Here is a 16,941-nt window from a genome sequence, read left to right as displayed (position 1 = left end):
GCGGTTGGAAAATATGCCCTACTCCAAGTCTGTCCGCTTCCTACCTCAATAGTGACCTATAGGGGGCTGACCTTGTCTACCTCTCAAACCTCCCCATAAGGAGCAGTAGTTGGGCAGCGCTCAGGAGAACAGCATTGCATAGCCTTATAACTAGACTTGCGCATTCGTCTTCGGGCGAACATGAAAACGAGCACGAAGAGGCCGTTTTTTTGTTCGTTCCGAAGACACGCCGAAGAGAATACAGTGCCGGCAAAACGTAGGAGAAGACGAAGACTCACAACCACGAAGAATCGAAGATTCTTCGTGATCGTCTTCGTTTTTGCCGCGCAGCCGCCAAAATTTCAAACAGGAGTGAGCTGATCTCGTCTGTCCAATCAGCTCACTCTTGTGACGTCACGCTAAGGGTCTCGTCCAATGCCTGTGCTGCTGTTTTTTTAATTCTGAAGGCGCCTTTATAAGACCAGAGCTTGCCTGAGAGATCCATTCATTTTTCGCTGTGACTGCTTTGGCAACACTGCTGTGCTGCATCCGAGCGTTACAGAGAGATTGTTCTGTTCTGTGTGAGACTGGTAAGCCTTAGCCTGCCATTTCTCACAGTGTACTTCATCCTCACTTCAGTGCTACTTAATATAATTAATAATAATAATTTGATTAATTTAATTTTTTTTATTTAATTTGTCATCAACTGTAGTGTAAGTGCTGTTGAGTTGACAGTGCACCCAGTGCCTCAGTGGCACTGGGGTGCCCTTGCCCTGGGCTGGCACTAGTGCCTATTGCCTGTCCTGCTTAAATAAATTAAATAGAATTTATAAATAATAATTTAATAGAATCTATAATTTAATAGTTCATTATTATATATATATATATTTGTCAGTCATATATATATATATATTCTATAGTATACTAGTGTAGAGTGTACTGTAGACATTCATCTACTAGTGTCTAATTTAAAATCAGTAATATTAATTAATATAATTAATAATTGAATTCATTATAAAATTATATATATATTTGTCAGTTATAGTTAGTAATAGTATACTAGTGTAGAGTGTACTGTAGACATTCAAGACATCTACTAGTGTCTAATCTAAAATCAGTAATATCAATAATTCTATAATTCTTTCTTGTCTTAATAGTTAATTAAATTAGCTATAAATAAAAGTAATAATATTAAATAATTACTACTAGCGTATAGTTCAGCTAATCTTATTAGTACTGGTGCTGCAGCTCTATAGTTTGTGCTTTGTTTTAGCAACAGCAAGAGACCAAGTCAATTTTTCTTAATTAATCTTTCATTTTATTTCATTTGTTTTGCTCACCTCAGTCCATCAGTGAAGTGAACTTGTTGGGCTAGTGAGTGCAGCCGCATAAGTGCTGTGTTTTTTTTTGATCAGCAAGCAGTGACGTTAACTGTTTTGCAAAGATTTTCTCATTTATTTTACATTTTATTTCAATTTTATTAAAAGTACCCTTAGTGTTTTGCTCACCTCAGTCCATCAGTGAAGTGAACTTGTTGGGCTAGTGAGTGCAGCCAGCAGTGAAGCTAACTGTTTTGCTGTGACATTTTATTTTATTTCTAATTCTTTTCAAGAAAAATTGACTGTGACGAGCTGTACTAAGCAAAGCTTCAAGCTACTAGCTGTAGTACTAAAATAATTCTAATCTTCTTTAATCTTAATCTATAATATATTATAAATAATATATAACAATATAAATTCTAATTCATAATCTATAATATAAGTAATTCTAATTCTAAATTCTAATTCATAATCTATATTCTTCTATCTATAATACATAATATATAAGTAAATTATTTCTAATCTATTAATATTATATAACTTAATATTAATTAATAAATCATATACTGAATCTGATTTAACCTCACTTTAGCTTAGTGGGTTTGAGAGCGTCTGCCTAGAGGTAGACTTATAGTAAGGAAATATAGCTTTAGGCTAGCATAGTAGTAGGCTAAGCTCTTAGGCCCGTGTAAATTCAAATTAAAAATAAAATACTGCTGTCACGCACAGCGTAAGGTAGAACCTGTTAATCAGGTAGAACAGCGTGTGCAAGTCCCAAAGACAGAACACCAGAGTCCAGTATAGAATAACCAATGAGCAAGCCAGGGTCAGGAAGCCAGAAGTCAGGATCGTTGCAGGGTAAGCCGAGGTCAGGAAGCCAAAAGTCAGGATAGTCGTAATGTAAGCCGGAGTCGGATGCCAGGAATCAATAACAGGAACGCGTACTGGGATGACACTATACAAATAGGTACAACCATCAGAAGGCAAGGTGAATGGTTTCTGAGGCTCTTAAATAGAAAGAGGAAGTGCAGACTTCAATTAGCATTCTCCCGCCATAAATTCAAAATGCCGTTACGTCACTTCCGGTCCGCGGCCATCTTGGGGTTGGCGAGACCTCAAATTACGAAAAGGACCGGTAGTACCGGCTGGCGCCACTATGTGGCGTGCGGAAGAGCGCGTACGCGCGGCAGGACCAGACCAGGATTCAGAAGGCGGCGGCTGCCGTGTGGAGTTGCGGGGTCTTCCCCGTCCTCGCGGCGGCAGAAGCTGTCTTGCGGAGGAGGGGGGTCTTCCTCTCCTCCGCGGCGGTTGAAGCTGCTGTGGTAGGGCGGGGGGTCTCCCCCTTCTCCTCGGCAGCTGTGGCTGTTGCGGTAAGGTGGGGGGTCTCCCCCTCCTCCGTGGCGGCTGAGGTTGCTGCGGCAAGGTGGGGGGTCTCCCCCTCTTCCGTGGCGGCTGATGCTGCTGCGGCAAGGTGGGGGGTCTCCCCCTCTTCCGTGGCGGCTGAAGATCCGCGGACCCGGAGGGACCGGCAGCCAGGTACGTTACAACTGCTAGTTATTAAATAGTTAATCTTGAGTTAATAATTTAAATAACTTTAGCACTTTGGCAGATTGCACACAGCACAGTGCAGTAGTGCATAGTTTTACTTTTTAAGCAGTAGCACTGAAGAGAACTTCCTCTAATTTTTTGTCTTTAATTCGTTTTTCCTTTTTTTTTATTTTTATTTTTTTTTATTTTTTTTATAGTTTTTTAAACACTACACTACACTACACACACAACACAAAATTTGAAATGGATCCTCCTTTTGGGACTAAGGAGGGACAAGCTCCATCTACCACCGCCACCACCAGCACCACCACCAGCACCACCACCAGTTCTAAGATGCAGCCTTTGCGTCAGTCTAGTCGGCCAAGTAGGCCAAGCTCTCGCTTATCATTTGGGGAAGCATTGCTTGAAGGATCATCAAGTAAAGGAAAGGCACCAAAAGCAGGCAGTAGAAGTGCGGCTAGGCCCACAAGCTCTATGGTTTTTTACGGAAAGCCTAAAGCACCAGAAGCACGTTCAAAGTTAAAGGGTAGCACAAGTAGTACCAGCCCAGTGACTAAAAAGAAGTGCCTTTTGCCCCAAGCAGCATCTTCCCCATCCACCAGCAGCATGCAAGGTACCAAGCAGAGCCAAATTAGCAGCAAGACTCAGAGGGGTCCCAAACCAAAGCGATCTCATTCCTTTGTAGGGAAAACCACCACCACCACCACCCCCACCTCTACCGCCTCTAACACCACTAGTGCTGCGCCTACTGTTCCCACTGGTACCGCCACGCCATGTCCTCCTAGTACCTCTAGCAAGCCACCAAGTCCTTACAAAATTTTTGTAAAGACAGTTAGAGAGAGGGCTACACATAGTGGAACTCCACCTAGCGAGGTAGCAGAGGAGCCTGAGACTGAGAGGCCAAGTGCAGAGTCTATTCTTCCTGCTCGCACTACTACTAGTCACGAGTCTCACGACGATATCAGTCTTAGCTCCAGCCTAGCAGGAATTCCATTCGATCTGGCTAATGAAGAGCTAGACTATGAGCCAGAGGAAGTAGAGGAGATGAGTGGTCAGGAATCAGATTCCTCAGGGAGCAGTGTCCAAATGACTAGTGCACAATTTTCCCCTGAGCCTCCACCTTCTCCGCTACGATCATCACCACCACCACCACCACCAGCAGCAGCAGCAAAACCTAGCAAATCTAAAGCAATTAGCAGTCCCACTATGGCCAGTACTGTTACCACCACTAGTTCTGCCTCTGTTCATCCACCCCGAGCAGTAGGAGCAGCACCCAAGGCACACTCCAAGGCTATGCGCGCCCCAATTTGGGAGCACTTTGAAAATGTTGAAGAAGGGCGCTATGGAAAGTGCAAACATTGTGGGAAGCTAATAAGCAGAGGGAAAGTGTCTGGCCATTTTACCAGTGCTAGCATGAAGCATCACCTCAGCACTCAACACAACGCTGTGCTATTGGGGAAAGATGCAGAGGGAAAACTTAGTGCAGGCAGCATAGCTGGTGGCCGTGGAAAAACCCCAACAGCTTCTTCTTCTGAGCCAATAGCAGCAGCAGCAGCAGCAGCAACTAGTGCTGGCAGCCAGAGACCAAGGCAGGTTGGAGCACTGCATGTCCAGCCCACCCTGGAACAATTTGTGGCATTCCAATCCAAAAGGTCAATGCCCAAACAGCAGGCCAATAAAGTAACGCGACTGATTGGTCAGTTCATTGCTGTTGGAGGGGCATCCTTCTCTATGATCGAAGGGGAGCCTTTCAAACAATTTTTCAATGCTGCTGCTGGTGGTGGTGGTGCCAGCATCTCTTCTCTGCCAGTTCGCTTCCTGGCTAGAGTCATGCCCAAAATGTCCCTAGTGGTAAGGGCAGTTTCTCCCCTCTGGCTCCGTCTGTTTGCGGTGTGGCAACGCCTGCTACCTCCGCCGGAGTGGCCAGCTTACGCTAGGGCCTTGTGTCTGAGCTCTGGAAGTCCGCTGCCAAACGTCTAGGACTGACAGTGTTTGGGTGCTTTGCCCTGGGTCGCCAATTGCCCACTCATTCGCCTTTCCTAATTCTGCTGCTGCTGCTGGTGGTGGTGCCAGCGTCTCTTCGATGCCAGTTCGCTTCCTGGATAGTGTCATGCCTCAAATGTCCCTAATGGTAAGGGCAGTTTCTCCCCCCTGGCTGCGTCTGTTTGCGGTGTGGCAACGCCTGCTACCTCCGCCGGAGTGGCCAGCTTACGCTAGGGCCTTGTGTCTGAGCTCTGGAAGTCCGCTGCCAAACGTCTAGGACTGACAGTGTTTGGATGCTTTGCTCTGGGGTGAAACAGGTGAGTGGGTCGCCAATTGCCCACTCATTCGCCTTTCCCATTTCCTTTTCAATTTCCATTTCATTATTTTCCTTCTGATACACAACCAACCAAACATAACACACACAATAACATAAATAACACAGTGACATAACACATAACACACATAACACATATAACACAGTGACAAGTGACAACACACATAACACACATAACACATACACGTACAATGCAAAAATCACAAGGACCTTTCCTCTTGTTATTTGTCCTGGCCTTCATTTCTACACTCACTAGCATTAACGCTATAACTCACACTTCATACTATAACATTTTTCCATCCACATACCTGCCAACAGACCCAACTTTTTCAGGGACAGTCCTGCTTTTTTCCAGTCCTGTCCCATCTAATTTAGCTAAACTAGGTATGCAAATACACGTTGGTAGTTATAGCTCGGTAGGTAGCACTAGTATAAACATTAAATAAATATAATAAAGTACTAAATAATAAATCTAACTTTAAAATACATTTAAATAAACCCCTATTTTTTTTTTAAAACCCATTAAAATTAAATTATTATTTAGACATAATACATCTTTAACCAAAGCAGTGCACTGCTACTAATCTTAAACATAACCGTACATTAACCCTAAGCTATTTTTTAGTTCTTGTCCAACATTTTCCCATCCGCATACCTGCCAACACACCCAAGATTTTGGTGGACAGTCCTGCTTTTTTCCAGTCCTGTCCAGTAAAAGTTGGGTTGTTGCAAAGTATGCCATTGTAAATAGGTAGCAAATGTTAGGCATGTATTACAAGTGGTCCAAAATCAATTTAAAAATGTAAAATAATCCCTATTCTTTTATTAAACATCTATGGATGTGTGATTGTGTATGATAAACGGAGGCCAAGTTCCTTGGAGCATTTGTCTCTAGGTCATTTTGTGTACAGTACACCTCAGTATGTGTGTGCAACTCTATTGGTCGTTTCGGCAGGGGGCTGGCCTGCCATCAACGAATGAAGTGCGTTCTGCAATTCACTAGTTGATGCCAGACCAGCCCCCTGCCGAAACGACCAATAGAGTTGCACACACGTTCCTTCACGGCAGCTGCTGCTGCTCCGATGTGTTGTTAACCCCGTATTAACCCCTGCAAGGCAACCGGGAAGGAAACGAAGATTAAACGAGCACGAAGAATGTCCGCGAATATTCGCCCGAAGAGAAGACAGGAACGGGCGAATATTCGCGGAATACGAAGGTTTTTTCCCCCCCGAAGACGAGCACGAAGACGAACACGAAGAGCCCCCTGGTGCCCAAGTCTACTTATAACACACAATCTGCGGGGGGTCAGCAAGTAAAATCCATTCCATACAGGGACAGACCTCTCTGCCGTCACATTAGATCCTCAAATAAAGGGGAAACAGGATGTCCAATATTGCCAGGCCCCCTAATTCTAGTTATGATAATGTTTTACATTGACTTAAATATAACAAAACATAGCTAGTACTAATGAAAAACCTAAGCATATACCCTTTGTGCATAATTTAGATGGGTAAGAAAAATAGATAGAGTGACTTGCTATTTGTGTAATCTGCCTGAGGGTGATAGGCATAATAGTACAAAACAGCTAGAGTATAAAAGCCTATCTAAGCCTGTTTTATTTTATACTTTTTGTACTCTTCTGCTCCTATGTAGATGAAATTTTGTTTTATGCCCAAAAAATAAATGATCCGAATGACCATGTGTGAATAATAATAGGTTTTGAAGACGAGCATTGTCACTTTAATTCAGCAGTATTATATATGTTAATACATCCATTATCCTAGTGGCAAACACACACACGCACAGGCATTCGCTTATCTCGCTGCAAGCACCTGCCTCTAAGAGATGGTTTAAACTTGCAAATCCACAGCTCAAACAGGGCAATATTCTCACTTCAATCAAGATGCCTGGAAAAGGAAATGTATGCTCTAAATTTGGATTAAACATTTCATATCTTTAAAGAGCTGGCGGGGGCCTGAGTGTAGATCGCAGCCAATATGGGACAGGACGTTCTTAGTAACACATTAATGAAGCGACACATTTATTTCACAAAAATATAAAATAAAGGATTTAATACGGGATGAAAGTTAAACATCTATCACGAGAAAACATCATCGACGCAAAATGTGCATGGAAACCAGAAACGCCAGATAGCGCATAGGGGGCAGCGCTATAATTATTTGTTTTAAAGGTCATGCGGGTTAAAATGTAGCAATGAAGAGTTTGCGTAGGGACTGGAGTTGTATCCGAGCCTCAGGCCCAAGAGGGTCCACCGGTCTGCTAGTGGAAGCAGAAAACAGAAATTTGTTGCACACAGACCTTCCATAAGGGACTCTAACGCTGTTAGTGATGGTCACTAAAGCAACCAGTCAAATGTTTTAGCTGACTGTACAATTTCTTTGGTTGCTATAGTGATAAGACAATGTTCCAAACTTTACACCAGAATCACTTTTTTACACCTGGCCCCTGGCATACCTGGGAACTTACTGGTTTTCAACTGGAGCCTTTACTCGCTTTGAAGGGAGCAGCAGGGGGCAGCCTACTCCTGCCCTGGTTCCACCCAGTCCTGCTTATTTTCCTTCCATCCCCTCCAAAGTCTAACTGTGAATACAGAAGCCTCTCCACTAGGCCTGGTTGTCCTCGCTCCAGGAGAAAAGACCTCTGGAATACTAACCATAGGAAGTTCAACCGGGTAGCCGAGGTAAAAATTGTATTGGCACACTACAATGCGCACTAAATTACTAAATTAAAGTATGTGGACACCCCTCCTAACTATTGACTTTAGGTGTTTCAGTCACACACATGTACAAAATCCAGCACATGGGCAGCCATCTCCACATTAGCAGTAGAATGGGTCATACTGAAGAGTTCAGTGACTTTAGGTGTGACAGTGTCATAGGATGCCAACTTTGCCACAAGACAATTCATGAAATTTCTGCCCTGATAAATCTGCCCCGGTCCACTTAAGTCTCATTATTGTCAAGTGGAAGTGTCTAAGAGTAACAACAGCTCAGCGAAGAAGTGGAAGACCACACACACTCAAAGAATGGGGCTGCTGAGTGTCCTCTCACTTACTACAGAGTTCCAAACTTCCTCTGGAAGCAACATCAGCGCAAGCTCTGTGCATCGGGGGTTCCATGAAATGGGTTTCCATGGCTGAACATCTGCACACAAGCCAAAGATCACTATGTGCAATGCCAAGTGCCAGCTGGAGTGATGGAAAGCCACCGCCACTGGGCTCTGAAGCAGCGGAAAGTCTGATGGGCAAATCTGTGTTTGCCGTGTGTCTAAAGAACGCCACATACTTGAATACATAGCACTTGCTGTAAAGTTTGGTGGAGAAGTGGTCTGGGGCTGTTTTTCAGGGTTTGGGCCCCTTAGTTCCAGTGAATGGCAAGGTTAACATTACAGCATACAAAGACATTATAGACAATTGCTTCCAACGTTGTGGCACTTGTTCCAGCATGACTGTAAGGTCCATAAAGACATGGTTGGATGAGTGTGGAGGAACTCGAATTGCTGCACTGAGCCCATTGAACACCTTTGGAATGAATTGGAAACCGATTGTGAATCAGACCTTCTTATTCAACATCGGGGGGGGGTGCTCTACATTAATGGCTATGGTTTTGGAATGGGATGTTCAACAAGCTCATATACTGTAGGTCTGATGGTTAGGACTCCACATAGTTTTGGTCATCTAGTGTTTGTTTTCATCGGCCATAGTAAGCTGGCAGGTGGGGGGTCTTAGTAGTTATGGGGATCTCTGGATGGTCTTATGGGGGGAGCAGGGGGAATATATGTATTTGATGACATATTTTATGGTCCCTTCCTGCATGACATCCTCATACACACAGGGATAGAATGTAGCCTTGGCCAAGCCCCTTTAAATTCCATATATTAGCACACATTTAGGTATTTTGGACCTTGCGTTATTTCTGCTGGAAATCTGCTACGTGCCATTTTATGCTTTTTCGTGCGTGTGTGGGTATCTGCATTTTGTGTTCCTCCATACCCAGCAGGATGGGAGTAATTATAGATATCCAATCAAGCCTACAGTGTTATTAAAGTCAGCACAGCGGTCTTGATATTGTTCAAGATTTGTGTGGGAGATGTTTCCTCTCATTGCCTCTATTGTATCTCTCGAAGGCTCAGATGTTTTTGTACTTTCGCTTGTGAAAGGTTACATTTTGCAATGAAAGGGCAGAGTGGAGTTGAGGCAGAAAGAGCTTTAATAAGAGCACATTAGCTTCTTGCTACATAAAACAAAAATTCCAGAACCCTGAAAGTAGAACTACAGAAACAGAATTTGACGACAGATAAGACTTGTTTGGCCGAGAGAGACTCAGACCTTAATCAGTCCTTGGTTTGTCTTATATCCAGGATAGCTTTATGCCTGTCCCATGCCTCTTGAAATTCTCTCACTGCATTATTTTAGAGGTAGATAAATGGAATAGCCTCTCATTAGAGGTGGTAGAGGCTAATACAGTGAGGGAAATAAAACATGCATGGGGTAGGCATAAAGCTATCCAGAATCAAAGAAAAGACCAAAGGTTGATTAAGGTCTGAGTCTCTACACTGTGAAAAATAGGCAGACTAAATGGGCTAAATGGTTCTTATCTGCTGTCAAATTCTATTTTTAATGGTTGAAAAGTATAATTAAACAATGTTCAAATAACACAATGTAAAGATCACTATATTTTCAGTTTGTTAATAGTCCAGTGACCAGTTTAGTTCAAGAATGTTCTCCATAGGGCCGGCCCTACCATGGAGCAGAGTGGGGCAATTGCCCCAGGCGGCACTTTTGAAGAGCCGGCACTTTGCAGAGGAGAGAGAGGGGTGCCAAGTGGTTTTTGCTTATCAAGTTGTCAGTACCTACTCGGCGCCCCTCTCTCTCCTCTGGGAGCCCTCTAGCTCAGTGCCGGCTTGTAATGCTGAGCGCCGGAATATGAGGTCATTTCCGGCGCTCAGCAGTGAAGCAGCGCGCACTGTGGCAGAGCAGGGAGACTCGCCGCAGGACTGCTGAAAGGTAAGTGAAGTACAAAGGGGGGGGGGGGTAGGGTAGATAATAAGGAGGGAGGGAGAGGAAGGGTAGATAATGAAAGACAAGCTGTTTGGAGACTCTAACCTTTTTGGGGGCAAAGACTGGGGTCTCATTACAAATTGTAAGAAATTAATTTCAGGGTGCACTCTCTTTACCTGGTTTGCAGCTTTTTTAACCACCTGGTGCTCTTGGTTCACATCTGCAAGATCACGTCTGGGTCCCAGTGCACAGACGTCATCGAGACATAGCAGAAGACTAGTGATGCTCCTGCAACCCCCTCTAATTGCTGGTCGAGTAGTATGGCTGCCAAGCTTTTGTATTAGAAAAATAAAGGGAGGGAGAGCCCCCAGCACTGCGTATGAGTGAGAGTGAGCATAATTTATTAATCATGATATAATCATGATATTACATAATGGATGTGGGCATCGCTTTGATGAGCATGGTTTTGGTGGGACGGCAGCATTTTTAATCCTTGTAGCCAGGCGGCTGCATGTCGCATGTCCGTTTAGGGTCACTCGCAAGACCTGCACTATTCATTTACAACAAGATCGGAATAGTATTGTGCTCTTCTCCTGCCCTCTGCGTGTGGCACAAGGACGTCTCACACAGAGTCTAGCAAGGATGGGAAGGAGGCTAAACTGTACTGACTGACAATCTGCAGAGTCAGTGCGGTACACGTGACCCCTACATTGAGCACCCCCCAGCAATATACACAGTCCCCCCAGTCACCTATACAGAGCCACATATTATATTAATAAATACTTGCCTCCCCAAGTGTGGTTGGGCAAGCAAGCCTGGTCCATCTATCCATGCTGCTAGGGTTTTTTTTTTGGGGGGGGGGCGGTTGTTAGCACAAGGCAAGCAAATGCTCGCCCAGGGTCCAATCAACATTACATATAGCCCTGAACCTCACCTACAAATGTGGCTATGTCTTCTCACCATTAGAAGAAGGGCTCCAGGTAGCCTGACCTGGGACGTTACCAGGTATGGTGGTGTGGCTAGACTGGGAGATGAAAGGGGCAAGAAATTAGGTGGGAGATCCAAAGTCTGCCCTAAACTCTCAGCAATCATCTGTCATGGGAGGTAAGGCAGGTAAAGCTACTGACACCTCCATCATTGCTACTATTCACCTCTAATATACCTCTTACATGGCACAGCCTACTACAAATACTAGTGCAATTGTGCACAGTGTAATATTCTAAATAAAGAGAATGGAATCATATTTAAATCAAATCGAATTAACCAGTTTCATTGGTAGTAAATCTACTTAAGGGTGAACATTCTGGCATTTTAGTTTATGCCTTTAATTTGATGCTAACCCTTTGTTCTCACTGCATCCCCCTTCTGGGTTACAATAGTCTATTTAGGTCAGTAAAGGTTCTGCATTGACACCTAGTGGGTGCAGTGAGATATTGGAAAGTTGCTCTACAAAATAGCTTGTGTAGTGTATAACAGGCTTTAAAATGATATGATTTTGGAAACTGGCATGTAGATTAATTTAAATTATTAAGATCTTGGGGGGGTAATATTTCTTGAAATTCTATTTTATCATAGCACATTACATATCACCCTCTTTCCGAATTAAAGACATGCAGGCTCCAATATAAGTTGTAATATAAACACATTGCGAGGTAAGAGAGGGAAAGTTGTGTAAGCTGCACAGAAGATGGGAGAGGCAGAGTATGTGTGTTTTAGTGTATGTTTAGCTTATGGTGTTGGACAGCGTGTGTAAGTGTATGGCGGTGTGTGTGTATTACTGTATTGTGATAGGGTGTGCCTATATTAGTATTGTGTGTGAGCATATGGTGTGTGATGTGTAAGTATATACTGTTAGCATATGTGTGTGTATGAGAGTGTAAGCCGGAAAATGGTGTTGAAGTGTGTGTATATTAGTGTATGGTGTTTGCATGAGTGTGTCAGCAGTGCTAAAGTCTCTGGGATCAGCCTAGGGTTAGTGGCTTGTGGAAGAGCAGGAATGGATATAGTGTTTATAACAGATTAAAGTCAGTGGGTGTTAGAACGAGTTTGTGAGTTAACGTGTGTGTGTTTTAGTTATTGAGAGAGTGCCAAAGAAATACTGTACCTACGTGCCACTAACCTTGAGTTCACCCTTGAGTTTGAGGCATCCTTTGCCTGCGCTATCCATGCTTATTTCCAATGTCCTACCTACCCAACTGTTTTTGGAATGTGTAAGGTAATCTAGCCTAAAACCACCCAAAATGCTAATTGAGCTTTAAAAATATTTGCCAACCTAAAAGTAAACTTTGTATTTGATCTATAAGAAAACACCGTCTACGGCTCGTGGGAGAATGTGTTTTTCAGTACAACCAATATAATTTCCTTTCCGGAACATAATTTGATTTATATCTCTACTCGATTCCCAGTGTATCTTCCTTGCAAACGCTCATGAAAATTTTTTCCAGACAGGGGTGTAGGATGATCTCAAGATTAGATGATGATAAATTGACATTAATTTAAATCTAAGACAGAGTAGGCACCAAGATACATCGGATAGACCCTGTTTTATATTATTATTTTGTCATTATACGTTATCAGTCCCAAAACATATCATCAAGATTTTCAGTGTGTTCATGAAATCTTAATGTAGTTTGAATCAACAATATGTAGAGACTAAGGTGAAACTGAATAAAGTAGTGCATAGTGATAAATCAAGCAGAAAGGAGAAAATGGAATTTTGTGAATAATTATCGATATTCAGATCTTATATATATTTTCAATCTTAATTCAGTTAGGAAAAACAGATTTCCTACTTTCCCCCCACAAAGAACTGCAGATGCAGCAATAAGTAGGGAGGCGATTTACTTAAGGCTCCAACAAAGGTTTTATAGTAAAGGAGAAGATTTGCAAAAATGTTCCTTTATAATATACTTATCATATATAGTATGTTTATTTTTATCTTTGTGATCTACCTGTTTATGAATCTACTTATCAACTAAGTTCTGTCTGTAGAGTTTATTGGGTCCACCTAACTCTGGCTTCCAAAGCTGTCTATTCCTCAAGGCTCTACATAGTTTCTGATATTGATATCTGGTTCTGGAAAGGCATGTCCATTGCAGGTTGAGATATTATTCACACTATATGGACAAAAATATTGGGGCACCTGACCATTACACGAACAGGGACTTTTATGACATCACATTCTAAATACATAGACATTAACATGTACTTGGTCCCCCCTTTGCAGCTATAACAATTTCCATTTCAGAGAAAACTACTTTTTTCCCCTTTCAGATGACATTAGTAGGGTTTATTTTGCTTAACTATGTAAGACAAAGGACTAATAAAGGTTTTAATATTTATAGCAGGAAAAAAGGCATACTAGATTGGGCCAAATGGGCATACCTGGGAACTCTCTGGGTTTGACCCGGAGATTGCCGGGTGAGCGCTGCTCCTCCGGTTCTCCGGGTCGTGGGAGCGGGGTCTTGACACGCCCTCGCTCCTCGCCCCTTTTTTTCATTTACATGGGGGTGTTCCCCCTGAAATCAGCGGGACCGCCCCCAATGTCAGCAGGACCGCCCACCGACGTCAGCGGGACCGCCCACTGACGTCAACGTGAACTCCCCTGACCTCATCGGGACCGGCCACCGACATCAGTGTGCAGTCCTGGCCGCGTCCTGCAAGGGAAGGCTCCGGGTACCAGGTTCTACATTTTTACTTTTCCTGGGATTGAACTCTGCAGGTACCTGTCCATGCTCAGCAAGCTAATGTCTTATCACGGGCCAGACCCAGGAGAAGAAAGAAATCCTTACAATACCTCTATGTTACAATAAATAGATTTTTGCTTTACAACACAAATCCTAGGCCAGCTCTATTGCAGTTATGCAGCAGCCAGCAAAACAGTAACAGTATGGGTAGTGTGTCAAAATACACACCACAATAGACACTGCTTTGCTACAACTGGGTTGGAGTCACAACTTTCTCCTGCATCTACCTAAACACCTGTGGCCGCTTGACTCAGGTGTGGAAACGTTTGTGATTGGGATTTTTGCATACTAAATATATGTCCTTGGTACGTAATCCCGGATTCCAACATGGTAAATCTGCTCCCATTTTCGGGACACTGGAGATCGAAGGGGGTCGCCTCGTTGTTGATTTTCTCTGTCCAACTACTTCTCATGTCCTTACCTGGCAACAATTTCCCTTTCTGTGCATCCGTTACATTATTTACAACTTCGCAGTTTTGTTGTTGGTGTTTTGGCTATGTTGTCGCCTAGAGATCACAAAAATCCTCTTGACAGTGTGACACTCCGTAATTCTTCTGGCCCCCTTACAATGTCCTTTCTCTACGGGCACATTCGACCTCTTATCACTTGGGGATCCCTAAGGCAGGGCCTACCGCTTGGAAGGAAAGATCTCCCAGATATAGAACTGGACGCACTGGTTGAAGCCACGGTGTTAAATTCAAAACTTTTGGTTTCTCGTTCCTATAGTGAAATGTTTTTGAAAATTCTCCATCGAGCGTACATGACTCCAAAGCTCTATGTAGCTGCCGGATTGGGCGATTGCTCTGTTTTAAATGTGCGACAGGCGATGCAGATCTTTATCATGGCCTCTGGGCCTGCCCCTACATCGTCAACTTTTGGAAAGACGTTCATAGATATATAGTCAGTGTTTTAGGTATTACTTTTCATTTGACTGTGGAGTGGGCCCTTTTTGGAATCTTACCATCTTTAGGTATCTGTTCTTTTACTGCCAGAGACAAAACTCTTTTGATTACCTTATCATCGGTTAGTAAAAAAAAAGCTATTCTGGCCCAGTGGATACAGCCTACCCCACTTCTTGACATGGCTGGGGGCCGGTTACATTGCGTTTTTCGCATGGACTGGCTGGAAGCCACCATGCATAGGGAAGTGAAGGCTAAACCCTTCTTCCGAAGGTGGTCTTCCTTTATTGCTGTTATGGATAACTCCATTAAGCTCTCTACAATGCGTTTAGATCCACTGGTTGGTTTTGCCTTCAGACGCTGAAGTGGTCCTCTCCAGGGTTCTGACCTGTTCTGGCTACAGTCAGGGTAGAGTCTTACTGCTTGTGTTGGGGCTGAGTTCTCACAGGTTTACTTACTTTATGTTTTATTCGGTCTTCTTTACCCATGTCCGTATTAGCTCCCCGGTCGCCGTTCTAGGCCTATCTCTTTAGTTGGCGGCTGTTCTGATAGCTCATATCGGGATTGTGTGTCGCTGCAGTTCATTTCACAATTTCTATACCTGTGCTTTTCGCACCTTGTATGCTGCGGATGCCCGTGTATTTTACCTCCCTACTACCGTCTGGGTTGTCTGCTTTTTTGCACTTTATGTACCAGATCCCTTTGAGTTTTCCTTGTACCTGTATCGACCGCACCTTGCTTATTAAAAAAGATGTACCTTCTATGCCTTATATGATGTTGATACGTGTATACCGTATTTGTGTACACCGTATTTGTGTACTGTATTTTGGTTTGCCTTTTTCCTTTTCTGTACTTCTAATGTGCTTTATCCTCTTTGAATAACATGTTTTTTTGGTTTGTTTTTTTTAAATAAATATACACCACGCAATACACCTACCTTGCAAATGTCTGCCATACACATACTTATGCATTCACATACTAGCTCACGTGCTTTTGCAGTCACACGCTTGCTGACTTAAGACCTTGCACTTTTTTTCTTCTTTGAGTAATTTTTAACACAAAAAAAAAACATACCCATTTATCAAGAAATATTGCAATTATGTGACTTTTGTGCTGAACTGAAATAAACGTGGTCTTTGTAGGTCATCAAATATACGAGTCAATAAACAATACTAATGTTTAAGAACATATTTTATTATTCATATTGCATTTTCTTATTCTAAATAAACACAAGGAAACATGAATCTGAGGTTCATGAAATGTTTCCTAAAGAGCTGTACAAAGCAAAGTCGAAAATGTCCTTTATTCCCATATTACATCATTTTTCATGTAAAAAGTGCAAAACTTTAGTCACAGTTAGGTAATTATTGCTCGATAGAATAAAATATTGCCCAGGTAGATTTTGGCCACAAACTGACAGTTTTGGTAAACATTTTTTATTTAAAAGTTCAATGTTAATCCGACCCAATTTATCCCAATGAAACATTACTCTAATTTTTGCAATTTACCTAACTTTCTAAAGACTCAGCCGATTCCCACATAAATTCCAGACTTTTTTTTATTTCAATGTGGGTTCTTATTGGGACTGGAACTATTTACAAGGAAGAATTTACAAACAAAATTATTTTTAGGCGGCTAGGACCCATTGACCAAAAGATTGGCGTTTTATAGACCATCCTGAAGGCTACCGTTCCAGATGGCTGGATAGATGTCAGGTGGTGTCTAATCACCTTGATAGACCTCATCCCCCCTTACTTAACTATACGTCTATGCAATATGCCAGGGCTGGCTTATTGCATGTAGTTAGAACAGTTAAAATATTACATGCATTTTGGGTAAAATGCTGTTGGTGGACTACAGCTCTTATTACGGTGGGCAGTTTGAATCAAACATCAAATGGACAGGTTGTGTTGTGGGTAAGTTAAAGTTGGACACCTATAGATTCTACATGAGCAGGCTGGCCTTTTGTCGGGCAACCAAAAACATAAGCAATCTCTTACATTGATTATAATGAGCCAATTCCATGCGTATCACGTTTCGTTAAAACCTTCTTAGCCTATGTATGCCGTCACAAAAAAAAAAATCATTATATCGAGAGGAGGTGGCTTAATTA

The sequence above is a fragment of the Sceloporus occidentalis genome, unplaced genomic scaffold, assembly GCF_023333645.1.
Source record: "Sceloporus occidentalis isolate IW3139 unplaced genomic scaffold, rSceOcc1.0.p SCAF_62, whole genome shotgun sequence".
Classification (NCBI taxonomy): Eukaryota; Metazoa; Chordata; class Lepidosauria; order Squamata; family Phrynosomatidae; genus Sceloporus; species Sceloporus occidentalis.
Note: the sequence above shows the minus strand (reverse complement) of the source record.